Source organism: Lynx canadensis, chromosome D2 (assembly GCF_007474595.2).
Source record: "Lynx canadensis isolate LIC74 chromosome D2, mLynCan4.pri.v2, whole genome shotgun sequence".
In the NCBI taxonomy this organism is placed as follows: domain Eukaryota; kingdom Metazoa; phylum Chordata; class Mammalia; order Carnivora; family Felidae; genus Lynx; species Lynx canadensis.
Genome location: NC_044313.2, coordinates 73,061,845 through 73,088,926, shown reverse-complemented (window position 1 = coordinate 73,088,926; position 27,082 = coordinate 73,061,845). Strand labels below are relative to the sequence as shown.

At 49.6% G+C, this 27,082-nt stretch overlaps 1 long non-coding RNA gene across 1 annotated transcript in view; it reads left to right on the top strand.

The window, feature by feature from the left end:
* LOC115527148 overlaps positions 1 to 24,641 on the top strand; it is a 36,145-nt gene extending 11,504 nt beyond the window's left edge. Inside the window, exons 5-8 of the long non-coding RNA XR_004344241.1 lie at positions 9,227 to 9,356; positions 14,224 to 14,323; positions 23,331 to 23,400; positions 23,549 to 24,641. This is a non-coding gene — a long non-coding RNA (uncharacterized LOC115527148). The remainder of the gene's footprint in view (positions 1 to 9,226; positions 9,357 to 14,223; positions 14,324 to 23,330; positions 23,401 to 23,548) is intronic.
* Positions 24,642 to 27,082: the final 2,441 nt, after the last annotated feature.

Below are 27,082 nucleotides of genomic sequence, written 5' to 3'. Positions count from 1 at the left end.
GCCATGAGAAGGTTGCATGACGTTTTGGAAACCCCACAAAGTGGAGTGAGGCCCCGAGATGAGGCCGGGGCTCTGGAAAGCGAGTGTCACTTCCCCCAACCTCACAGCTGGGGGTTGGTCCCAGGTGCCCCAGCTTATCGGGAGGGCCCCAGGGCCTTGCTTCCCTCCAAAGCGTTTGTTTGGTCTCACGTCTTTTGCCGTGTCCCCACGTGACCTGCTGGGCCCTGACTGCCGTCGCCATGATAGGCCAAATGTGGGAGACACATTCGTTCGATAAACCTTTACCAGGTTCCAGGCACTGCGCCGAGAGCCAAAGTTGAGAGATGACGAAGGGGGCAGATCGGGCCAGCAGACAGCATCAACCGGATGGCAGGGCCACCAGGCCACCTGTCCTGTCAGGCCTCCGGAAAGTACTCCGGACCCACAGGCGGACGCCTCACCAGCTCTGCCCGAGGGATGCTGGCCGCCCTGCGGGAAGGGGCGGGTTGACCTGGAGCCGAAACGCCAAGTCCACGGATGGAAGGATGAGGGAAGGGCAGCCAGGCCAAGAGATCAGCCTGTGCAAAGGCACAGAGGCGCCGAGAGCATTCGGTTCCACACAGCTGGAGTCTACAGCATGTGAGGCGTGGCCAAGAAGGCCCAAAAGTCTGGCTGGATAGACCGTCAATAGCCTGATGTCCCGCCGAGAACAAGCTTGGATCCGCTCGCTGAGAAATACGCTGGTTGATCCTGGAGCAAACCCTCCAGTACCGCTGAATCTTTGTCAGCGGTGCGTGAAAGTCTCCGATAGACTCCGGGCGGTTATTGAGTCTTGGTTTGTGCTCAGCCCTAGGAAGGAGCTTCGGGGCACGCAGAGAGGGTTAGGTATGGGTTCCTGACCTCAGAGAACTTAACAATCCAGTTGAGGAGCAAGATTAAGGACGTGAACCATTTCGAAGCCATCCCAGGAAGAATCAGCAGGTGTCAGGCAGCGTGGCCTCTTGAGTAAGCGTGGCGAGAGGTGGCGAAGGACGGGACAGTTTATGACGCGGGAGAAGTCACCGCTTCCTGCTGCTGACCTGGGAACGACCACGTCCCCTGACCTCCCCACGAGCCCCTGTCCTTGTCCCCGGCGGATGCTTCACGCACAGCCTCGCCAGCTGTGATTGGCCTGGACGCCACTTTCCCCTTCCCTCCCGTACCTCCCAGCTCACGCCTGTCCGAGCTGAGCACGCTTGTCTCGGACCCTCCTACGTTTGCGGTTTGCCTGCAGCCACCCAGCTCCTCCGCGGAACGTGGGCCTGGGGGAGAAAGACGTTCTAATGGATTCTTGAATGATGGAGGTGTCCGATCTGAGGCTCCGCGTCCTAGGCGGCTCTCTCTTTCTGCCAGAACCCATTTCTTATGGGCTCCTCCGAAGGCACTCGTTTGTGGCTGGCGGAGAGCTCCTTGGCGCGCCCGCCCGTGTGCCTCAGGGCTGTTGCCTCAGAGCCAGGCAGTCGTCTCGGCGCGGGCCCGCGGCAAACACGTCACCTGCACGCGTGGCCCGTCTTCTCCCCTGCAGCGCGAAGCGGGGATGATTGAAACGCGACGTTTTCAACCCCAAAGCAAATTACGGCGAGGAATCAGTGTGAAATTACTCTCTTCTGCCCAGAGTTCCTTTTTCAAAGTCAGGCAGCAGCACCCGGGATGAAAGTTGGCCTGTCAGACAAGCCCATTCAAGCTTGCAATTCCTCTGTCATTTGCCCGACAGGCTTGTGATAAAGAGCAAGGATAAAAAAAAAAAAAAAAAAAAAAAATATCTGCCAAAAATAGTGCCACCGAGAACCCTACACCGGGACAGGCTCAGGAGCCCAGGCCGCCCCGGCGCGGGCCTCTCGGATAGGACGGCGGCGGCGTGGACTTGTTCTGACAGCGATGTCGTGTGACCTCGGATTTCGGCACCGGAGCCGTGGAGAGGAAGCGGGGCACGAAGCCGCATCTGCGAATCGATCCCTGAAGAAAGGAAAGGGAGAACAAAGTTTACATTGAAAATCTTGACTTTCCAAACAGCGTGTCGAGACAGCCCCGCAGCAGGACAGGTTTGCTGCAGGCCTGGGATGCGCCCTGGGCCGCTGCAGGCCCGGAGATTCATCTAGAAAGAATACAAGGAGGCTCGTTCTCCCTGGTGCCCAGGGCACTCCCCTTTGCGCCCTTTTGGGGGCCTTCGATTCCACTGGGTGTTGGGGGGGGGTGCCTTGGGGGCCCGAAAGGGGCGCGTCCCCTCTGCGGCCGGGAGCGCGATGGGCCCAGGAGGACATGGAGGAAGATCTGTCACCTGCGAAACTGTCCAAGAGGCCACTGCAACCTGGTGGCAAATGCTCCGGATCACAGGGGACGAGCAGATCCTGTTCCGGCCCTGTTGCCAGCTCTCAGGGGGAGGTGGGCAGGCTGACTTCCAGGGCTCGACGCCTGCTCCCGAGGCCGAGGCCGAGGCCTCCAGCCGCCCCCACCCGCCAGGTGACCGTGAGGCTTCTCGCCTCCGAAGCTAAGAGGTCACGCCTGTACCCAGATTCGGATTTTGCTGATTTATCTCACCTCCTGGGGCTGCGTGCTTCCTCTGACGGCCCCTCACCTCCCCGAGGTGAGGCATCGCTTGCTCCAGTTTATCGATGGGACCATTGAGTCTCAGAAAGGTTAGCTGCTGTGGCCCAGTTCACACTGCTAGGAAGTGGTTGATCCCAGAGTCAAATCCAGGTCTTGGGGATCGAAGTCCGGTGACTTCCACACAAGGAATTCTCCCAGCCTGCCTCAGAGGCGGCGGCCCATGTGCAAATGGGGAGGGTCACGTGGTCCCTCTGGGTGGCGATTTCACCGTCGTGGGGTTGAGCTTCATGTTGGGGGTCTATGCTGAGTGCGGAGCCTGCTTGGGATTCTCTCTCTTTCTCTCTGCCCCTCTCCTGCTCTCTCTCTCTCTCTCTCTCTCAAATAAATAAAAATAAATAAATAAAGGCCAAAAGTGCTGTGATGATTCCAATATGGTAGCCATTTTGCAGCCAAGTCCTTACAGGGGCCACAGCTTCAGAACGGTCTACAGTTCGATAGGCCCCACCGTCTGTGATAGTCAATGTCACCGCTGCCACCACGGTCCTCGTTACCGCCAGATTTTACATGTGCACGGTGCTTCCGATCGCTGGCCACCCGGAGAGTTCGCCCGGGCCGGGCTGTGCCCACTCCTGCCGACTGTCTTCTGTGTCACTCACAGCGTCCTGCAGGCAGAGACTTCCCTGGGGAGGTTTCCCCGGGGGACCCTTTTCTTTGGCATCCTTGAACAGCTGTCACCCTGTCCCAGTTGTTTTTCAAGAAAGGAGGTCCCGGGGTTTCGCCGAGGCACACTCAAACTTGACCCCACCATGTCAATTGGTTCACTTCCACCCCCTCTGGGGGAAGGGGCGCCAAGCCCTGGGTGCCCGCGGCTGGATGCTGGCAGCCTTTCAGCCTTTTGCAGCTCATCTATCACCTGTTGTTTCCGACCCGGAATACGAGTTCGGCCATGCGGGGATCGCAGTGGTTCCCGCAAAGGGAACCTTCTCTAGCGGACCCCAGGACCTCTGGGCAGACGGGCTTTGCGCCCCAGGGCGGTCAGCAGAGCGGTGAGAGCAGGGCACGTAGGTAATGCGGTACAGAGGGTGGGTGAGGGAGGCCGTCATTCAGCACGCGATTCTGAACTGGGCATCTGCCAAGAGCTTCTCGGTCATTTCCGTTAGCCATGACTTCTAAACATCCTTGGGACGTGGGCAGGAACTGTTGCCTCCGTCTGGGAATAAGGAAATGGAGAGAGAAATGTCTCCAGGGACACATCCACAGGGTGAGAAGAGGTCAGAGCCCTTCGTAATGACCACCGTCTTTCAGCCCTGGCCCTGCGTGCATCCAGCAAGTTCATGGGGGAGGGCGATCCTGGAGCGTGGCTTCCATCCAGGAATCTTCTGAAACATTAACTTGCCACGGGCCGGGTTGAGGTCTGGGTGACTGTCACACGGCACGTAAGGGGCAGGCTCAGAGGGGTAAGGGATCGGCAGTGAATCACAGAGTGACTGGCACCTTCTCGGCACGGAAAAAGGAGGCTCTTACTCCCCAGCCACGCCTAGGGCCAGCTCTGAAGCAAGATATATTTTTAAACACAAGCCTCGCAGAGAAAATGTTCCCTAGCATGTCCCCATAGCCTACTAATGGGGCAACTGTTGGCAACCAATGCCATCAGCCCGTGCTAAGGGCTGTGTTCTCAATTTTTGGTTCTATTCTTGTCCCCTGGCATACGATAGGGCTTGTGTCCCAGGAGACTGCAGGCCACTGACGACGAAAAAGAAGGTTTCAGTAGGTTCTCGCCTGCTCTCAATTTCAAGGCTCTCTGATTTCGTTCAGACGTCGGGCCTGTGCGCCTGTGCTCATTTACCGAGTTGGAAACTTCTTTTTTTCTTCCTCTTCTACTTCTTCTTCACATAGATGCCATGGAAACTGCCCGATGCTTCCCAGAGGCTGGGGTACCCCCCTGTTTTGCCTCGGGGCGGCGAAGGGCTGAAGTCTGAGAAGGTCGGCTGCCCCTCCGATGCCTGGGCAGGTAGCCACTGTGGTCCTCCCTGGTTTCCCAGCGGCTCTGAGTACTGAGAGAACCACCGCAGGTGACTGGCTTCCCTCCTTTGCAAATGCAAAGAATCATTCCAGGGTCAGTTCTGTTTCTTCTCGCTCTGATCAGGGTCTGTTGCTCAGCCGGAGAAAAGAAAGACACCTTCCGGTCCTCATTCGAGTGGCTCTGGTCTAGTTTATTCAGGGTATCCTGCTAAACCCTGCTGGCGTGCCCCTGTGTGTTATTAGTGTTGCTGTAGTCGGGTCGTTGTTTTAAGGAAGCCCGTTTCTGAGCGGGGCGGGAGGAGACGCCCTTTGTCTGCCTCTCGGCCCTGTGGTCCTGGCCCTCGCCAAGGGAACCGATCTCGCGCTGCTGTGTTTATTTGAGTTATGTAATATAAACAGCTCCAAGGAGATGAGCTCCTCAACGTTTGTGTTTAGACTCAGGCTTCACTTGTCCTCTGCAGAGCTCATCACTTGGGTGGTTTCCTCTCGCCTGCTCTGTTTTGCTGCCGGAGAACAAAACAGCCTGCCCTTGACCCTTCCCCAGGACCGGCCCTTTCCTCCCCTGACCCAGCAATGAGAGCAAGGCGCTGCTGATGCGTGTTCTCAAAGGCTCTTCACAGGCCGAGGGCAGGGGCGGGGGGGGACGTCCAAACAGAGCGGAGACCATCGGTGTAGGTACTGACTTTCTCTGTGGCTTCTTCACGGATACGGGGTTCCCTCATGCCAGGAGTATCCCTAGAATATTTAAAACCTAATTCCATTTAGCATATGGATTCACACTCAAGTTTTCAGCAACACCCCCGATGTGTAAAACGTGTGAGGACAGCCAGGAGGAAAGTTCAAAAGGTATTGTAGACGCCCGTTCCATGTTATTTTACGGTACACATCCACTTAAATATTTTCAAGGCATTTCATTGCTCATTAGACCAAGTTCATGGCGTATCCCCCCGATGACTCCACACTAAGGAAAACATCTTCTCGTTGAGTTTGTGCATCTTCTCGTTGGGTTTGGCTTGGCACCGTGGTCCTCAAGGCCCAGTTGGATTGTGATACGTTTTTAGGAACGGTTTTCTCGAAACAGCTCTCCAAGGGTCGAGTCACTTAGTTCTTTATTTATACAGTTGTCTTAATGCAGATCACAGATATTTTCGGAATCGTTACTGGCTCTCCAATTTCTTATGGCAAGATGCCATCTCTGTCTCTAATCACCCCTGCTGCTCATGCTTGCCATTTCCCGGGGTCACCAACCTCCTCGGGGTGCGAAGAATGTTTGCTCTTGTCGTGTCTTCAGACCTGTGAGTTTGGGGAGGCAGGACTAGCAAAACAGAAGGCCTAGAGGTTTGAGCAACAGGGGATGTGGCAGCCACACTTTTCTTCCCACGGTGTTCCCAGAAAATTATGAGAGGAAGGAGGGAAGGAAGGAAGGAAGAGGGAAGGACGGAAGAAAAGGAGGAAGGAAGGGAGGAGGGAAGGAAGGAGACGGGGTGGGGGAGGGTAGGGAGGAGGGAAGGAAGCAGGGGAGGAAGGAAGGGAGGAGGGAAGGGAGGAAGGAAGGAGGGGAGGAGGGAAGGAAGGAAGGAAGGAAGGAAGGAAGGAAGGAAGGAGAGAGGGAAGGAGAAAGAAGGAATTTATAGCAATGAGAGGAGGGGAAAATGGAATTGGAGCTTTTTGTGTTCAATACTCGGAGGTCTACCAGCTGAAGCCCAGCCAGGGCCTCTGACAAAGCCACGCAGCATCCCCGTGTGCCTTCAAGCCCTTCAGGACTTCCGTGCATTGTTCCGGCAGCCGCTGCAGCAGCTTCCAACTCTTGCATCCCCTCTAATTTGTGAAGTCCCAGCTCTTACCCTCCCGTCTCCCTCCACATTCCTCTCCTTCAAGGTCAAATCCCAGCGCACCTCAACTTTGCCGTGTTTTCCGGGGCGGTGGCGAGAGCCCCTCCCCGGGGAAAGGGGGGGGGTGCCGGGGACGGCGTTGCGAGCGGCGGGGCTGGAAGAAATCTGCTGGGGCCTTGACTTTCTCACACATGTTTCAGATGTGCAGGGTGTGATTGTAAACAGCATCTTCTGCGCTGCCAAAGCTGGCCTCCCCGCCCGAGCCCTGTTCCCAACACCCCAGGGGTTCCAGTAATAGGGCGTAAAGCAAACAAAGAAAAACAGTAATCTGGTGTTCCAATTGCATTTTTTGTTTTTAGAAAATGGTAATGATAGGTTATTTGATTACCCTGGGTTTGGCTCTGCTCGCTCTGTATTAAGCACATCTGGTATTTGGTAACAATATAAGTAGCTGGAGATTTTTGGCTCTTGAAAATAAGCTTATCCAACGTTGCCATGCAGTTTGGAAACCCGTCAGAGAGGCCGGCCAAACTTGTGGAGATACAAGACTTTTTCTGTAGGCTGGGCAGCTGGCCAGGACGGCTAAAAAATGTGAATTGGCTAAGCACGGCTGCCACGCAAACACTTCTGGAAATTTCTGTGCTCGGGCCTGCCAAATGCATTATGCACAACATGAATTACAAGAGTTTCTAGCTCTCCCAGCAGTTGTGTTTTGAATTTAATTCTCCTGCGCGCTTTATGAAACATACACACACAACCAAAATGAGAAAAACACCGCAAAAATCCCCTCCCATCTTTTTTGGGTTTTTTTTTTTTTTTTTTTTTTTTTTTTTTTTTTTTGTCTCTTTCCATTTGCATTGCCAAGCGTGCAACTTTTCCTGAATTAGGAGAAATGGCCTCAAACTTTGGTTTCAATTACATTAACTCTAACACGTGGGAGGGAAATGTGCTTCCTGGAAATTCTAGAAAGGAAGGATGTCTCGCATCATGGAGACAGCCTAATTTCTAAGTAGGAAAAACAATAAAGCGCAACCAAAGGGCTCAGAAGGAGAAAAACACATACAGCCTGCAGTGCTCACGGCCGGTGATTGGGACTGGGGCCTTGCCGAAGGGCTGTAGTCCGAACGGAGCTGTCAGCAGAATGTGTCTCTCCTGTGCCCGAGACGGCATCCTTGCACAAAGGTCCCTGGTTCGGCCCCGCCGGCCGGCCGAACTATCAAGCTCACGAGGAAATTTCGAGGTGGAGGACGGGCCCCGGAGGACACGCCACAGCCGGTCAAAGGGAAAGCGGGCAGGAGAGAAGCAGCCAAGCCTTCCAGACGGATCCTGGTTCTGCCCAGGCTTCCCTCGCCTTGCAGGGCTGAGAAACGTTTGCATCATCTATTTTGTGATTCCAAATTGAGACTTGCCTCTTTCTGGTGATTCAGATGAGCTGGATTGCTCAGACACTCTGCCCAGGATTGTAAAAGGGCCTGGAGCTCTCTACTTCTATTCTGGAAATGACATTATTCATAGGACGCATATAATTCAATGCGAAATAATCACACCAGCACATGGAGAAGACAGGACGTCGTACGGCGAAATCCTTCCGATTCCTACCAAGTGTAATGCTTTCTTGATATATGGCCTTTCTCGCGAGAACTTAGATAATCGTGTCAATATTAGTAAGCTGAAACTCTGAAGAGTTCTAACTGAGGGCTAATGCTCCCAACTGTGTCATCTGTCAAGCCACTAGTCTGTGCCTCCGTTTCCCTCTCTGTGTTTGCTTGGCCCTACCGTTCTCCCAGAGTGTGGGAAGGGTCTTGAGTTTGAGCATCAGGTCCTGGCTGGGACCCTTGTAACTCTGTGACCTCCTCCCGGTGGCAAGTCTCAGCATAGTGTCCTCACTTGTAAAACGGGGACAGTGGCATCCTTCCGCCCCGGCACGGTCACGAGGAACCCAATGTAGTAATGACGATGCACCTGTTTTGCGAACTGTAAAGCGGCATACAAACGTGGGTTGTTATTGGTACCTTTCAAGTCCTAATTATAGAACTTTGATCACTTAGATTCCTGTGAATGTGATAGAGAGCGTGTGAGGCAAAGCGGTCCATGCACGTGCGTAATGTGATCTGGGAATTTATTGGGACTGGGTGGCAAGGAGGGGAGACCGTTGCTTTCTGCATATGATGTAGGTTGACCTCTGTCAGTATGACTCTTAATTAAAGTATGTCACCTGCCTCCCCCTCCCTCTTTCTCTCCGCGTCCCCCACCCCCTCCCCCCCCCCAGCTTCCTCCCTTCCTCTCTCTATTCCTTTTTTCACAAATCCATTGGCAGCAATCACGGTTAATGTGCCATTTGACTATGTCGACCTTGGATGGAAGGTGAGCTTGCCCGAGCTAATTAAATTTCCTTTCCCGTAGTGAACTGTATCCCAGAACTATCGTTCACACTAAGCAGTGAAACAGGTTTGGGCATGTGAAAAAACAAAAAAAAATAAAAAGCTGGGGCCCCAAGAAAGTACTCTTGGCCTCATTTCCATTTGGCCCACATTGTCCTGTTCTTGGCTTAAATTTGGATCCCAGGACACATTTTCTCAGTTTCCTTTTCTCATGTTCCTGGATCTTTGTTGTAGAATTGTAGGAAACACAGAGTCAGGGGAGTCAGCCAAAAAGGATTTCTCCCCTTCCCGGGAAGGTCTCGGGTCCTGTCTCAGACACTACAGTGTGGGCGGCCCCCTCTCCACACGATTATTGTTTTCTTCGCCGTGGCCAGAAGTGGGGGGCTTTGAATTCACCTTGGTCAAAGGGGCTTTTTCTGTTCTCAGTTTTAAGGAGCCCCCCCCCCCGCCCCCGACTCCCCGCGAAGCACAGCGCCCACCAGTGAGCCAGCCTGGTCCCGCTTTGACCTCCGGGATCCGGGGCTTCTGAGGACAGATCTAGAGCTCGTGAACTGGGGTAAGTGTGGCTCAGCGGAAGCATGAACAAAAAAGAGACAGAAGGCCACTGTTGGGCACGGCAGAGGGAGAGAATGGGGCCCGGGGGCGGGGTGACAGGGGCAGAGGAGGGCATGACTGGAAAGAAGGCCGGGCCGCCGCCACTGCCATCCCAGGCGAGGACGGTGACAATAGGCCAACAGCTCACACACAGCACAAGGGCTGCCTCTGCCGGCCCAGCACTCCCTGTTGAAACCCGCTGGCACTGGTGTTAGTGGGGTCACGGGACCAACGTGGAATTTTCTGGAATAAGAGGCAGATTGGGAAGCATTCCCCAGACATTGCAATATCCAACCAGCCCCTCCTGCCATTTACCTTTCAGGCTGACCGCTGTGAATAATAATCATGAATATTGACTGTGCGCCCTCCCTCTCCTGGCTCGCCACTGTGAATTATTTTAGTCTCACGGTCGCGCGGCACAGTTTTGCTCTGAGGTAGGCACTGTCGTTATCCCCGGTTTTCAATGGGAAGAACCAAAGCTTGGGTGGTGGGTTCAGTGACCTGACCAAGTTTACACGGCTCGTAGCAAATGCCGGGCTTCTCTTTGGCGTCCCGTTTATGGTTACCACACGGCCACCGCCCGAGGCTCTGGACAACCGACCTCTCACCCCCATCCCGTGTCGTTAATATTATTTTTGTATTTGATGGCAAAATGGGCTTCCCGTGGGAGGGGGTGCGTGCAGAAGTGCATATTCTCCGTTCCTTCTACCGGTGAGCTCCGTTGGTGCTACCTGGTTTCCTCGGTTTTGTCTTCTCAGTGGTTGCACCAACTCCGGGCAGGTGGACACATCTCCACCCGGCCAGGTTACTGTCGCAGCCCTCACCGCATTCTGCTCACCAGCCCTCGTGACAGCAAGAAAACCCCACGCTTTTACGAAAAAAGCTCGTATTTGAAAGGATCGCTAAGCTTTCTAGTCCACCCCACTGATGACCGCGTCATAGCCAGACCATTTCATCTGGCATTTTTTTTTTTTAATTTTTTTTTCAACGTTTTTATTTATCTTGGGGACAGAGAGAGACAGAGCATGAACGGGGGAGGGGCCGAGAGAGAGGGAGACACAGAATCGGAAACGGGCTCCGGGCTCCGAGCCGTCAGCCCGGAGCCCGACGCGGGGCTCGAACCCGCGGACCGCGAGATCGCGACCCGGCTGAAGTCGGACGCTCAACCGACTGCGCCACCCAGGCGCCCCTCATCTGACATTTTTAAAGTGAAGATGATGGGTGCCTGGGTGGCTCGGTCGGTTAGGTGTCCAACTCCTGAGTTCGGCTCAAGCCATGATCTCGCGGTTCGTGAGTTTGAGCCCCACGTCAGGCTCTGTGCTGACGGCGCAGAGCCTGCTTGGGATTCTCTGTCTCCTCCTTCTCGGCCCCTCCCTGACTTGTGCCCTCTCCCTCCCTCAAAAAATAAACTTAAAAAAAAAAGTGAAGGGGCGCCTGGGTGGCGCAGTCGGTTGAGCGTCCGACTTCAGCCAGGTCACGATCTCGCGGTCTGTGAGTTCGAGCCCCGCGTCGGGCTCTGGGCTGATGGCTCGGAGCCTGGAGCCTGTTTCCGATTCTGTGTGTCTCTCTCTCTCTCGGCCCCTCCCCCGTTCATGCTCTGTCTCTCTCTGTCCCAAAAATAAATAAAAAAAAAAAGTTGAAAAAAAAAAAAAGTGAAGATGAGTTTCCACTTTTGTATATTCAATATTTGCCGAGTACCTACTAGGTGCTTACTGAGTTCCTGCTAGCACAGGTCCTGTTTGGGGCACTGTCTCCAAGAGTCTGCATGCTTAGGATGGGCGTACTCTCGAAATCCTAGTGTTCCGGGGAAAGCATTTCTTGTGATTTTCCCGCAGAACCCACTCTTCCTCTCCAAGGTGACCCCTCTAAGCCGTGAGAGAAATTAAAAATGCCTTCGTGGAATAATTATCCCGTGATTCTCAATGTGATTGCTAACGTTACCACTAGGACCTTTCCGCAAGTCGCCGGTTGAGCACCTGTGCGTATGAGACCGGGAGAGAATGAGGGAGAAAATAGTGCCGTCGCTATTGTTCCTAAATGACAAGATTGGTTTTATCACCATGGTGTAATTATTAGTTACATATCACCTTTACCTCTTATTCATGTAATAGTTCAGAAGCTAAAAAAAATTCTTTATTTCTTGGCAAATCTTGGATTCGACGGACATTTGTTAAATTGGGTCGAGCACTAGCTTCTCAGATCCTAAGTGTATTTGTTTTTACTGTCGCGTAAAGTTACCATGAGCTCAGCAGCTCGAAGTGACACACGTTTATTATGTCTCGTCTTCTACCGGTTAGCTGGGTCCTCGGCACAGGGTCTCACAAGACCGTAGTCAGTGTGTCCACTGGAGCTGGGGTCTCCTCTGGGCGCAGGGTCCTTTCTCCCCCAGGTTCGTGGGGCAGAATTCATTTCCTCCCAAGCGTCTCCTGGTAGGTTTGCTTCTTCCGGGCCAGCAAGTGCGAGAGAGGATCTGATGCTTTGTCTCTGCCCCTCTAGATTTTCTTTTAAAGGGCTCATCTGATTAGGTCAGACCCACCCAAGATAATCTCTCCTGTGAGTCACCCAAAGACACCTGATTAGAGACCTTAATTACATCTGCAAAATCCCTTCGCCTTCGCCACTCGCATCATGAAACACAGGGATGAGTGATACCCTTCCACCTTTGCTGCATTCTATGGTTAGAATGCAAACCAAGGCCCTGTTCGCACTCAAGGGGAGAAGGTTACATATTACCAGGGTGAGGGACACTGGGGATCATTTTAGAATCTGTGGATAGCAAGGTTGTCTGCGTGCTTTTTCATCGATTTATACTTAGCGGAACAACAGGCATACAATGTAAAAATAATTGACGGGTCCTGAGAATGTAGCGATTGGAAATAAATTCATGTCTTTGAAGGCGCATTGACGGGTCCTGAGAATGGAGCGATTGGAAATAAATTCATGTTTTTGAAGGCGCACTCCAGAGCACATTCTGAAAAAGGTCACTTTTTTCCCCCCAGCAGGTCTTAACAGGGGAGGGTGGAGGGAAGCGTGGGTAGGTGACGGTTCAGAAAGTACACGAGCTAAAAGAAACATGAGCCGGAAAAATCTAGGTTCCCGTTCTAGTTGCTCCTCAGAAAGCTGTGTGAGCTTCCCCTATCTGGGGAGCAGGGTGGGAGGGAAATAGTAGCTGCCTTCCCTTGCAGGTCTGCTGAACAGGCAAAAAGAGACCAACAAACCTTTGTGGGGACAAAGGTCTTAACTGTCCTGACACAGACTGTCGGGAAGCTGGTGGATCACACTGTGCTTCTGTCTCAAAAGGCGGGTGCGTGATCACATCACCAGGAGCCGTTTTTGTTTTTGTTTTACTTTTTTAAAGTTATTTATTTATTTTGAGAAAGAGAGAGAGAGGGAGAGAGAGCGCGCATCAGCAGGGCCCGGGGGGGGGGGCGGGGCAGAGGCAGGGAGAGAGCGAGAGCATCCCAAGCACACAGCCCAACACGGGGCTCCGACTCACAAACTGAGATCACGGACCGGGGCCGAAATCCAAAGTCGGATGCTTGACCGACTGAGCCACCCACCCAGGCGCCCCTGTTTTCGTTTTTGTTTTTGGCGATAACCAGTGAGGCGTTCTTGAAAGGCACCCACGTCTCTCCCATAAACTGGGGAATGCGTTCTCTGTGCACACGTTAGGGGAGAGAAGAGCCCCTTACACACTCCCTCCAAAGTTGTACCTTGAACTTGAGGTCCAGAACCTCTGATGCAGCCTCTACAGCTGGCTTGCACGGTCCCCTGCATGTCTCTACAAGGCACACAAAGGAAGTGAGATAGGGAGGAGTGTGGGGCCGTTCTCGGTCACGTGAGAATTGCTTCTCAGTTAGCCAGATCCGTGCAGCTGCACAAAACAAACACACATACAGTCCAGGCTGGGGAGACCGCCTGCAGAGCGAGCTTCCCTCCTGCAAGGAAACAGTCGTCTGATAATGTGTTAAGATCAGATTAATGTAGGAAGTAAACATGTAATAAATAATGATAGTGTAATAATAGTGTCTGTTGAAAATATGAGACCCGGAGTATGGATTTCTTAGGCTAATTTTGCCCTTATTTAAAAGAAACTGACAGACGTGCTTTATAAAATGGAAGGTAATTTAACAAGGAGAGAACGGAAGAACACCAACTCATTTTCCTTGTTTAACCGTTGCCTTATTCTTTTGGCTTAGAAAGGACAAGTGAGTTTTTGCTTTCTTTTCTTTCTTTCTTTCTTTCTTTCTTTTTAAAAAAAAAATTTTTAACGTTTATTTATTTTTGAGACAGAGAGAGACAGAGCATGAACACGGGAGGGTCAGAGAGAGGGAGACACAGAATCTGAAACAGGCTCCAGGCTCTGAGCTGTCAGCACAGAGCCCGATGCAGGGCTCGAATTCACGGACCGCGAGATCTTGACCTGAGCCGAAGTCGGCTGCTTAACCGACTGAGCCACCCAGGCGCCCCTCTTTCTTTCTTTCTTTCTTTCTTTCTTTCTTTCTTTCTTTCTTTCTTTCTTTCTTTCTTTCTTTCTTAGTTTATTTATTTATTGAGAGAGAGAGAGAGAGAGAGAGAGAGAGCATGAGCGGAGGAGTGGCAGAAAGAGGGGGAGAGAGAATCCCAAGCAGGCTCCCCACCATCAGCACAGAGCCCGACGTGGGGCTCAGTCTCACAAACAACGAGATCATGACCTGAGCTGAAATCAAGAGTCAGACATTTAACCAATTGAGCACTCCAAGTTTTTGTTTTCTTAGAGAACTGATATTTAAATTTCACCCTCCACATCTCCCACCCTGTCCTCAGTTTCCCCCCGCCATCCATTACAGATACGAGGCCATGCCTGGGTTCAGAATTCTCCGGGAAGCCACAGGACTTCACCCTCGATGCAGGAAAGAAAACAGGCGTTTTTAATGATCTGGAAGCCAGGTCAGTTTCTGATTTGCACACCTCAGAGCTTTCAGTTAATGGAAGGGCCCCAACAGCGTTATCGCAGCGTGTTGTTGCTGACTCATCAGAAAGACCAGTCCTGTGATGAAGGAACCTGGGTCGTTATTTCTGTCGTATTCCTGTATCACCTGAAACATGCATGCTAGCACATGAAGCCATCTGAGTAAGCCACCTAGCTTTTGAGTCACACACCTAAGATATTTTCGTATCTGAGATGCGTAAAGCACAACTACACGTGACTCAGAGACATAGGCAAACAGTGGCCCCGTAAGAAACAGGAAGGGAAACGTCTTATAATAACCGCCTGGTCTGGACTATGGACTTTGTTGGGATTTTCAAATGAGGGGATCTTGTTGGTTTTGAAAGCCATGTTGACAAACTGATACCGTATTTTTAGCATGCCTTGAATGGAAAACATGCAAGATATGTGAACAATATATTTCCAAATATGACACATATTTATAAAACACAGCAAACGCATGACAGATTGAGTAGGATATGTGGAAAAAAATAACAGCTGCGGTACACCCTATTTCTTAGCAAATTCACACACAACAAATGACATTCATGTCCCATGGTTTGCAAAATCTATTTTTTAAGCATTTTAGGAAAGGAGGTAGGGAATGAAAATAAAAGTTTGCAAAAGAAAAAAAAAAAACAGAAGGTGGATGTAAATTTAAGTGACATGTCATGTAATTATCATGCATAAAACTAGTTCTGGATAGGTTACCCCCTGTCTCCCAGCATGCTGCCCTTTGACGGAAATGATATTAAATGAGGCATTCGAAGTGATTCGCATTTTCAGGTGGGCTCAAATGTCATGTATAAGGGAAAGCATTTGGAAAATTTCAGTATAAAACAACCAAGAAGTGTGCCAAAGGTGTTAAGATTTACTTGGATGGAGGAGAATTGGTGCCGATCATAGTTTGGGTTCTGAACTGAGACAAATCTGGGTTCTGAACTGAGACTGGGTTCTGAACTGAGACAAATCTGGCCAGAGACACTTGGATTTGGATGGAAGGCCATAGGGATCCATGGTCTGTTCTAAAGCAGGGACTTAGCATGAGAAGCAGTGTTTTTAGGGGGATAGTGTCAGCGCCTGTGAGCACAAAGCAACCTCTGAGGACAGTGGTGTGAATTCCTTATATGTGTAATATAGGCATTTAGGATTTGCAAAGGAGTTTTCTCATTTTCAACATTTATTTATTTTTGCGACAGAGAGAGACAGAGCATGAACGGGGGAGGGGCAGAGAGAGAGGGAGACACAGAATCGGAAACGGGCTCCAGGCTCTGAGCCATCAGCCCAGAGCCCGACGCGGGGCTCGAACTCACGGACCGCGAGATCGTGACCTGGCTGAAGTCGGACGCTCAACCGACTGCACCACCCAGGCGCGCCGACGTTTTCTCATTTTCAAATGCATAATCTTATCTGAGCTATGGAACCCCCTTGTGAGGCTTGCATTCATCGCGCACACTATCCTAACAAAGAAATCAAGAGTTGTGACTTTGGGGTCACACTCAGAGGAGGCACCAATCCTAACAACCAGGATGTTTGTCCCTTTAGGATGATCCCCGGAAGACATGGGGTTACGGGTATTTTTTTTTCTCTCTTCTTCTTGTTACTTCTGTGTTTGTCCAAATTTTCTGCAATGAGAAAATATGATTTTATAACTCTAAAGTGACATGAAATATTATTGCTGTAAACAAGGGACAGAATCCCCCGTTCTCATTCCTTCTAGACCATTCCCTTTGCTCCACCCCCTACTGGAAGCTGGGACCGACTTTCCTGTGCTATTCATTGCCGGCCTCTGCCCCCAGCTGGAGCTCTCCCAGAACTCAGGGCTCTGTTCGTAGGCTGAGCTGGTGTAAGTCAACTTAGAACGGGTCAGCCTGGGAGTCTAGAGAACTAAATTTGCGTCCTATTTTCTACAATGCTGGGAAGTTCCTTCATATCTGTATGCCTTAGTTTCCTGCTCTGTATCCTTTTTGCCAGATATGGAGTGTTTCAAGATTCCCAAGCAAACATTGCCTTATCAAAGAAAGGTGATGCTAAGATTACATTCTTGTGGGAGACTGCTAACGTGTTGAAATACCGCACTTGTGTTTTCTGCTTGGCCTTGGCCTTACCGAAAGGAGACTTCGGGTAACAGAAGTAGGGGGAGGGAAAGGAAGGTGGGCATGAGAGACGGTGGAGAGGGAGGTGTACCAGTTGAACCGAGGCTGGAGTCATCAGCGGGCGTTCTGAGCTCCTCTGGCCCTTCCTGGGCGGGCGTGGCTCTAATGGGACCTCCCTCACTAACGGACACGCCACAGAAACTCATTCAAGGAGGCCATCTGATCTAGCGTCATAGATAATAACAGACCAGACTGCTTCCTTGACCTTGGGCAAGCAACTTAGCCTCTCAATTTCCCACTTTCTCTACCTGTAAATAAATGATCTCACTGGGAGGTGAAGGATAATTGAGATAGAATTTCCAAAGGATTTTTAACTCCTTCGAATGCATCAGTTTTAAACTTTGGGGAAGGGAGGGATCTTGGAACCCTCTGAGAAGCTAATGAAAGCCAGGAGGCTTTCTCCCGAAACGACATGTACCTGGCCATCAACTTTCATATAAATTCGTACGGTTTATAGATTCCCTGAAGCTTAAACTTCCTCTGATTTAGGGGAAAAAACCCACACCTGCCTTAAAAGCAAAGTGCTATAAACATGTAAAAGATAAATAGTGTATCATTTTCGTGTCACTGCCATCCTGTGGATTTCATTCGTGAAGCTCATGTGTTGTTATCACGACTATCCTCCTTTCATTATTGTTAAAAATACTCTGAAAAAAAAAAAAAATACTCTGGGGCCCCTGGGTAGCTCTGTTGGTTAAACGTCCAACTTCAGCTCAGGTCATGACTCATGGTTTGTGAGATCAAGCCCTGCATCAGGCTCTATGCTGGCAGCGTGGAGCCTGCTTGGGATTCTCCATCTCCCTCTCTCTCTCTGCCTGTCTCTCACACTCTTTCCAAATAAATAAATAAACTTAAAAAAATACTATGCTTTCTCTATTGGTTTTCATCCTTCCCCGACACCCACCACCAGATTATTATTATCATTATTTACATTAAGCGCCTTGGAACCAAGGATGCTTTGCTACTGGTCTTCTGTGTAAGACGACATAGGTCTCTTCCATCTAAGTATAATCTAGTAAATAGATAAGAATGTGTATAATTAAAGTGAGCTGCTAAAATGAGTTCTTTTTTTTTTATCACTCTTGGACAGTTAAAATTGCAATGCTTGAGAGAAAATGAAAAGTGGCCCCTCGTCATGTTATAGAGGCACTTGACACAGGCATTCAATCTGAGATTGATTAAAATTTGCATACTTCTTATTATTTATTCTAAAATAATTGAAAAGCAGTGGTCTTGAAGAGAGAATTTTTTTTGAAGAACAATATTTTCTGCATTGGTTCCAAAGGAACCAGCCCATTTATTCAATAATGAAAAAAGGCATTATTTTCACATCGCCACCTAATGTCTTCTGTTTTCTCCCGTCATTATTTAGCTCAGCTGGAAATTAGGCATCTTCTTCAGTGACGCTTAAAAAAAACAAAACAAAACAAAACAAAAAACTTGTGTTGTGAAATAGCACTATCCTTTGTGGACAACTGGACTTCAGAAAAAGACACTTGGCATGGGTTAACATGCTTCTTGGGTTTATACCGGACCCTCCTTTCTTTTCCTTTTCCGTTTTTGGCACAATGGATAGGCTTTTAGCACGCCAGAATCTGTAGTTCTTGCTCTCTGAGATGTATGTGTATATATATATATGTATATTTTTTTCCTTTTTACTATCTTCTATAAAAGGAGCTCGCTATTGATTGCAGCTGACTGAGTCGCTTGAGTTGATATCTAAGCAACGCTAACCCAGATAGGGATTAGCATTACATCAGCTGTCAGGCGAGGAAGCCTGGCAGAGTGCCAGCCTGTAAAAAACGGAACGCGTTTGCGTCACTGTTCCCTTGGTGATGCTTCTTGGAGCCTTGTCAGCTGTCCCCTGAGGTTGTTTCCTTAATATGTCAACAGACATTCCTGAATCTTTAATGCTGGGTAGCTCTTTTCCTCTTCCAAAAACACTTAGGTGACCAAGCAGCTGGTGCTATGATCTTTCGAAATGTATCTCTTTCATGAAATACGTGTTTGCCTCTGTGTTTGCGCTCTTCGGAACAGTCGAGGGGACTTAAGAAGGTTTGGATTTCTGCTTCTCCCATGTTAGAGGACCTATTTTTGAAGAAACAGGACAGCCAGCTTTAGTGCTGGGAGGTGCTTCTCTGCTTTTATCTTCCTTCGGAAAACCCCGTATTCCCTCACCAGCTTATCCAAACCCTCCAATTATCCTGTTACACTGTGACATCTCATAGAACAAAACAGCTGGTTGAAAAGACCCGGCTGGAATTTGCCCCCATTTATGATTTGCTCTCTGACCTTGCTCTAAGAACATCCGCGAGACAGAAAAAGGTGTGGGCAGTGACCTTGAGCGTCCCCTGCTTACCGAGAACCGCGTATAAGAAAGGTTTGTCACCCGTTGCCCACGTGAAATCCATTTCCTCATTTTCCCAACGTCTTTTTTTTTTTTTTTTTTTTTTTTGCCATCCTGGCAATTCAATCTCTACTTCCATCTTGGAAAATTTTACACTGAAAAGTAAGTGGGTAAAGCCTCGCGCTAACATACCTTCTCTCTCTCTCTCTCTCTCTCCCTCTCTCTCTGTCTCTCTGCAAGTAAACGTAGCCCATTGAAACTGGGTTATTTCTCCCTGCTCAGTAACCCTCCAGATCATTATGCCGTGGCTATACCAGCTAATTACAGTCAATAGTTTGAGCAACTTAAATTTGGAAAGAAGTCATTCGGGTTTTGGAGGGGTAGTGTGGCGGTGTTATTAAATTCATTTAATCATAAGTCACCATGATGGAGTACGTAACTGGGGGGAAAGCCACTTTCACGGTGTGTGAGCCCCAGACTCCGCTGTCAGAGGAGCGCCTGTCGTCGAGCGGGCACACATCTTGTCCTTTGGAGACACACTAAGGGCCCCGAGAATTCTGTGGCCGTGGAAGCTGTCTCTGGGCTAGGTCTCCTGGGACGGCCGCTTCCTCATTCTGCCAGCTGATGTAGCAATCGGGTTTCTGTTCCGCAAGTCCTGTGTCCCCGGCGCCCAGCCTCCCGGGAGCCCCTTGATCACCCCCCCTGCAGAAGGTCCCCACTGGCTCCCCGGGGGACAATGGGAACAGAGCTGCCCAGGAGAGGAGGGAGTTAGGACCCTTGGGTTTTAGAATTGAAGGGAATTTTTGGAGTTCGTGAAACCCAAGCCCGACATTCATTTTAAGAATGAAAAATCTGACGTTTGCTGGTGTGGGCTAGCTGGTATCATATCTGGGAGGAGGACCCATCTCTCTGCACTGGCCTTTGTTTTTCTTAGTTTATACTTAAAAAAAATATTTATTTATATTGAGAGAGAGAGAGCATGAGCAGGGGAGGAGCAGAGAGAGGGGGGAGAGAGAGAATCCCAAGCAGGCTCCATGCTGTCAGCGAGGAGCCAGATGGGAGGCTCGAACCCACAAACCTCAAGATCATGACCTGAGCTAATGTTAAGGGTCAGATGCTTAACCGACTGAGCCACCCAGGCGCCCCTGCCCTGCTTCGTACAGCAGCAGCTCTTGTCCGGGGGCAGAGCTGGGCTGGGGCAGCACAGGGCACTCTTCTCCCCGGTTGAGGGTCCTGTCCGGTGGAGTCAGTGGCTGGAAGACCACTGAGGCCACATGCAGCGTGGAACTGAGCATTCCGGATGGGGCTCCACTCCAGCAGGCTGTCACCCAAGCACACCTCTGTTTTTCCTCACTTGGCCGGGGGCCCGCAGGAGAGCTTCGCTGTGCTGTGTGCACCCCACTTACAGCCGCGAGGGAATGCCATCCCCGACTGCGCACACCCCCTGGAGGGACCGACGAGGCAGCAAGAGTTAGCCCGGCCGTTGCTTTGGGGCCAGAGGCACAGAGTCTGGATGGTGCTGAGGACGGCGTGTAACAAGACTCCTTGTCTCTTCCCCGTGGGAGCCAGGAAGGGGAAAAAAAAAAAAAATCACAGACACCTGTAAGAAAGTGGAAAGAGGACTTTTAGCCCTCCTATAGGGCTTCCACATCCGGAATAAGATTTCCTCGCCCTTACTTCTTCCCTTGTTGCCCCAAACTCCACGCATCCCCCATGGGCTGGGCTGGCGCACGGCTGGCTCAGCTCGGTGGCTGTGATTCGGAGGGAGGGCTTGGGGGTCCGACCTCCTGCGTTCCAGTCCCCGCTCTGCCACTTGATAGCTGTGCGATCTCGGGCCAGATTTTCTCCTCTCAATGTCCTCATCTGGGAAATGGAGAGAACGCTATTGAGTTTGATGAATATACCAGAAGGATTAAGTGAGGTGGGGCCCCTCAGCGTGCTTGGCAAAGCGCCCGGCCCAGAAGGGGTCAGTACGCCTCAGTCGCCGCTATTAACATCGCGCGGAGAACGCTTGGAGAGAATTCTCAAGGCAACCGATAGACACACATCTTCTCCGGTTTGGGGTGGGGGTGTGCTGGGAACCAGTGTACCGGCCTGGCGAGCAGGAGGTGAGCCGGAGACGAGGAGACGGCTTGGTGGGAACGACACAAACGACCTAGACCTTGACCGAGCTGCGTATCAATATATATCCCGCCTAAAGGGTTGGAGCCGGCTTGCACTTGCCTGTGGCGGGGGGCACCTGGCTGTACCACGCAGTCTGACCACTGGACACGACTGGGGGGAAAAGAGAGAAAAGAAACGCCAAAGTAATAATGGTTAGCATCGGCATGGCACGGTCAGGGTCTCGGGAGGACCTTCATCTCTGTAGACAACGGAGGGTTTTACACTATCCTCTTTTTGCAGATGAAAGAAACGCTTTCTTAGACTCTAGGGACTTGCCTCAGATTGAAGAGTGAATAACTGTTGGCGGTCAGGCCTGGACTCCCTTCTTTCTCAGAATGTTCCTCCCGGCCACACACACTCAGATGCACGCGCAGGTGCGCGCACGCTCCTGCCCGCATACACACGCACACACGTGTGCACACACACGGAGGCACAGGCGCGCACGCGCAGATGGGCACGATATAGGCCAGGGAGACCCGGCGTCTGCAATGTGCTTTGCTCGCTCCAGTTGCCGGGGGTCCTGTAGTGCTTGGAGAGGTGGCTGCAGAGACCGGGGTCCGGCCCGCTGCACCGAGGCTCAGATAAACCCGGGAACCAGGAACCAGGAACCTGTAACCCCCTTCCTTCCCCCGAAGGCACCGGGGCGGACCGACTGGGCACGGGGAAAAAAGGCAATGTCCCCTTTCGTGTTTCCCCGACGTGCCTTTTGCCATCATGACAACTGCGAGTTGCTCTGGGTATCAGTCCTTCTCCCTCAAGCCCTGGAATGAGTCATTTGGCAAAGAGCTGCGTGCGGAAATTACAAAGCTTCCGTGTCACCTATGGAAACCGCGGTGGGGCTTTTGTTTGTTTTGGGTTTATTTCTGCCGCTGTCCTCACTTCCGCTGTGTGAGAGGCCAGTGGGGAACCACACGCTTCACAAGTGCTGCACATGCGCACCCCGCCTACACGCGGAGGCCTGGGGCTCAGGCTGGAGGGCCCCGGCTTTCCTCTCTCTGCTCGCCCTTCCAATTCCTCTGCGATCGCGTCGGCTGCAGCTTTGCCCCGCGGGCCACTGTCGTAGGAAAGCAGATTTGGCCGGTGGAGACCACCGTGAGCTGGGCTCGGCCCCACTGCGGGAGGCACCTGTGCGAAAAGGCTCCATCTGGGACACTTGGGACATGTTTTAAGGGGACACTTTCTTGCTTCACGTCCTCTACAGGCTTTAGGGGTTTCTTTTACCATACATCTTTTGTTTTAAATTTTATTTATTTATTTTTAGAGAGAGAGAGAGAGAGAGAGAGCGCCAGAGGGGCAGAGAGAGAGGGAGACAGAGAATCCCAAGCGGACCCCAAGCTCAGCGTGGAGCCTGATCGCGGAGCTGGATCTCTGAGTCGGAGGCTGAACCGACTGAGCCCCCGCCAGGCGCCCCAAACCATGAACTTTTTTATGCCCTTGATACTTAATGCTCTTTTCATGGTTGGCTCATTGAAAAAAAAAATTTTTTTTCCTGGAAACAAGAAAGGAGCTCGTAATTTTTTTTTAATTTTTTTTTAACGTTTATTTATTTTTGAGACAGAGAGAGACAGAGCATGAACGGGGGAGGGGCAGAGAGAGAGGGAGACACAGAATCGGAAACGGGCTCCAGGCTCTGAGCCGTCAGCACAGAGCCTGACGCCGGGCTCGAACCCACAATCCGTGAAATCATGACCTGAGCCGAAGTCGGACGCTTAACCGACCGAGCCACCCAGGCGCCCCACGTAATTTTTTAATAGCAGTCTGTCTCTGTGGCTGTCATACATATAAACTCTGTCACTTGGGAGAATTTTAAAGCACCTTCTACGGCTCAGGCACTGTTCAGGGAGCTGAGGATATATCAGTGACCAACATGCACACGCTTCTCGTCCTTGGGGAGACTAGGCAATAAATGAGAAAACTTCTTAGAGGGGCGCCTGTGTGGCTCAGTCGGGTGGGTGTCCGACTCGATTTTGGCGCAGGTCATGATCCCAGGGTTGTAGGATCGAGCCCCATGTCTGGCTCCACGCTGAGCGTGACGCCTGCTTAGGATTCTCTCTCTCTTCCTCTCTCTCTCTCTCTCTCCCTTTGCCCCTCCCCCCCATTAAAAAAAAAAAAAACACCTCCTAGATATTTCACAAACCGAACTTAGAATTAAGGTCAATAACACTGAATCCACTTCAACTTGATGGCCTATCTTTATTCATATATTTGTAAATATTGTTACCTAGTCACTGGTGATCTGGATTTGAGGATGGGGACTTTAGTTCTTTTCGGAAACCCTGAGCCGGTCTGGTCTGTACACAGGTGTCCACCAGGCAGCTGGCTGATGGAGGCTGTGTCACAGAAAGTCCGAGATTCTGTGTCTTCTTCTATGGTGATTATGGGAGTTTGGCTACCGGGCTGACAGGGCGCCCCCCCCCACCCACCCAACCTATGGAAAATTGGGTTTTGCTGCAGGTTGACCTTGGAAAAGAACGGGTAAGTAAATATAATTTAAATGGTTCATTTATTTTTTTCTTTAGGGACATGGAAAACAACCAAGACCCTTAGCTGTAGAGAACAAACTGATGATCACCAGAGAGGAGGGGGGTGGGAGATGGGTTAAAATAGGTGATGGGGATTAAGGAGTGCACCTGTCGTGGTGAGCTCCGGACGAAATGCTCGATCACTATTCTGTGCACCTGAAACTAATATAACCCTGGATGTTAACTCTACTGGAATTTAAAATAAAATTTAAGAAAAATACGCGCCTTAAAGAAAGATGTTGCTGAAGGAGAGTTCAAAAAAAAAAAATAAAGGTTTACATAAACTGCTTACTTTTGCAAAACTGGCCCTTGCTGATTTAACTGGTGGCTCACTCGTTCGTTCATTTACTGACCGCTGTGGTGGGCCAGGCACCCTGCTCTGTGTCAGAAACACAAAGTTTAATAAGACGTGGTCCCTGCCTTCAAGGTGCTCATAACCCGCTAGGAAAAGCAGTTGCAGAGATGATCGGGTAACTGTGGTATGTAGCTGTACTTGAGGCTGAGTGATGGGCTCCACCCAGCGTGGGGCAAGGCTTCGGAGAGAGGACAAACCGTGTCTTTAACGTGGGTTTAAAAATAAGTGTCTTATAAGAGCCAGTGCCTTGTCTCCCTCCTCCTCTGTCTAACATTTGTCCACGGTGGCTCTAAGGAATTTGGCCACGTTATCCGGCTACCAGTAAACAACTACGCCAGCCCTTCTATGAGCTGATCTGCTTAGTATTCTATTTTGTGCAATCAGAGATTAAATTCCAAATTCACTGGCACTGAAGATGAAACAGCTAATTACATACAGTAATTGCATTTAAAATCCATGCCTTTGAGTGACTGATGAAATCTGCTTTTTAAATGCTCCTGAAACTCAATGTACCCAGCAACTGACTGTGGTTAAGGGGCAGTGTATTTTTAGTCCTGGAGTGTGGGCACGGCTTCAGCCTCTTTCACCCATGTCCTTTCCTTGAATTCAGTCTGTGCACTTAAAAGAATACTTTTGTCCAAAAGGAAGAAGTAAAATTGGCTGTTTGCAGGTGGCATGATATTACACATAGAAGACCCTAAAGACTCCACCAAAAAAAAAAAACAAAACCACCCCAAACATTAGAACTAATACACACATTCAGTAAGGTTGCAGGATATAAAATCAATATCCAAAAATCGCTTGCATTTCTATGCACTAACCACAATCTATCAAAAAGAAATTAAGAAAATCTTATTTATAATAACATCAAAAAGGATAAAATAGGAACAAATTTAACCAAGGGGGCGAAAGATCACACTGAAAACTACAGAACATTGATGAAAGGAACTGAAGGAGACACAAATACAGGGAAAGATATTCTGTGTTCATAAACTGGGACAGTAAACATTGTTAAAATGTCTATACCACCCAAACTCTCTACGGATGCAGGATTATTCCTATCAAAATTCCGATGGCAGTTTTCACAGAAATAAGAAAAATGAGCTTCAAATTCATATGGAACCACCAAAGGCCGGGAAGAGCCAAAGCAATCCTGAGATAGAACAAAGCTTAACAAAGAGGCACTGTACTTCCTGATTTCAAACAAGGCTACAGTAATCAAAACAGTGTGGCATTGGTCGAAAAACAGACATACAGGTCAATGGAGCAGAGTAGGCAGCTCAGAAATAAACCCACACATATATCATCAATTGCTGTTCAACAAAGGAGCGAAGGATTTACAAGGGGGAAAGGACAGTCTTTTCAATAAATGGTAGGGGGAAAACTAAATATCCACATGCAAAAGAATGAAATTGAACCTTCATCTTCCACCATACACAAAAATCATCTCCATATGTATTAAAGGCATGAACACGAGACCTGAAAACATAAAACTCATTGAAGAAAACACAGGGTAAAAGCTCCTTAATATTGGTCTTGGCGATGATTTTTTTTTATTTGACACTGAAAGCAGAGGCAACATAAGCAAAAGTAAACAAGTGGGACCCATCAAATTAAAGAGCTTCTGGGGGCGCCTGGGTGGCTCAGTCGGTTAAGTGTCCCACTTCGGCTCAAGTCATGATCTCACGGTTCACGAGTTTGAGCCCCGCGAGGGGCTCTGTGCTGACAGCTCGGAGCCTGGAGCCTGCTTCGGATTCCGTGTCTCCCTCTCTCTCTGCCCCTCCCCTGCTCGTGCTCTGTCTCTCTTTCTCTCTCTCAAAAATAAATAAATCATTAAAAAAAATTAAAGAGCTTCTGCACAGCAATGGAACCATCAACAAAATGAAAGGCGACCTACAGAATGGGAGAAGATATTTGCAAACTATATGTCTGGTAAGGGGTTACTATCCAAAATAGACAAAGAGCCCATACAACTTAATAGCAAAATAATAAGGATAATAATCCCAATTTTAAAAATGGGCAGAGGACTTAAATAGACATTTTTCCAAAGAAGACCTACAGGTGGCCAACAGGTACATGAAAAAGTGCTCAACATCCCTCATCATCAAGGAAATGTAAATCAAAACCACAATGACAGATCACCTGACACCTTGTCAGAATGGCTAAAACAGGAAATAACAAGTGTTGGGGGGCACCCGGGTCGTTCCGTCAGTTAAGTGTCCTACTTCAGCTCAGGTCATGACCTCACGGTTTGTGGGTTTGAACTTCATGTCGGGCTCTGTGCTGACAGCTCGGAGCCTGGAGCCTGCTTCGGATTCTGTGTCTCCCTCTCTCTCTCTGCCCCTCCCCCACTCATGTTCTGTTTCTCTCTCTCTCTCTCTCTCTCAAAAAGTAAATAAACATTTTTTTAATTAAAAAAAAAGAAATAACAAGTGTTGGCAAGGATGTACAGAAAAAGGAATCCTTGTGCACTGTTGGTGGGAATGCAAATCAATGCAGTCACTGTGGAAAACAGTATGGAGGTTCCTCAAAAAACTAAAGATAGAATGACATCTGATCCAGTAACTACACTACTGGGTATGTACCCAAAGAATATGAAAACACTAATTTGAAAAAATATAGCCCCCCCCGTGTTTATTGCAGCATTATTTACAATAGCCAAATTATGGAAACAGCCCATGTGTCCATTGACGGATGAATGGACAAAGAAGATGTGGGATGTGTATACAGTGGAATATTACTGAGCCATAAAAAAGGATGAAACCTTGCCATTTGCAACCACATGGATGGATCTAGAAAGTGTAAGGCTAAGTGAAATAAGTCAGAGACAGACAAATACCATGTGATTTTACTCATGTGGAATTTGAGAAACAAAACAAAGAAAAAGAGAGACACGCAAGAAATTAGACTCTTAACTATAGAGAACCAGAGGGGAGGTGGGTGGGGGGAGGGGTGAAATAGATGAAGGGGACTAACACTTATAACACTTACCGTGTTGAGCACTGAATAACGTATAGAATTGGTGAATCACTATATTATACACCTAAAGCTAATATAACACTGTACATTAATTATACTGGAATTTAAAAAATTAAGATAAAAATTTTTTCAAAAGGAAAGGAATACTAATAAAACTTAGGAGCCCTGAAAAAAAAAAAAAAAAAGAAAGACGAGAT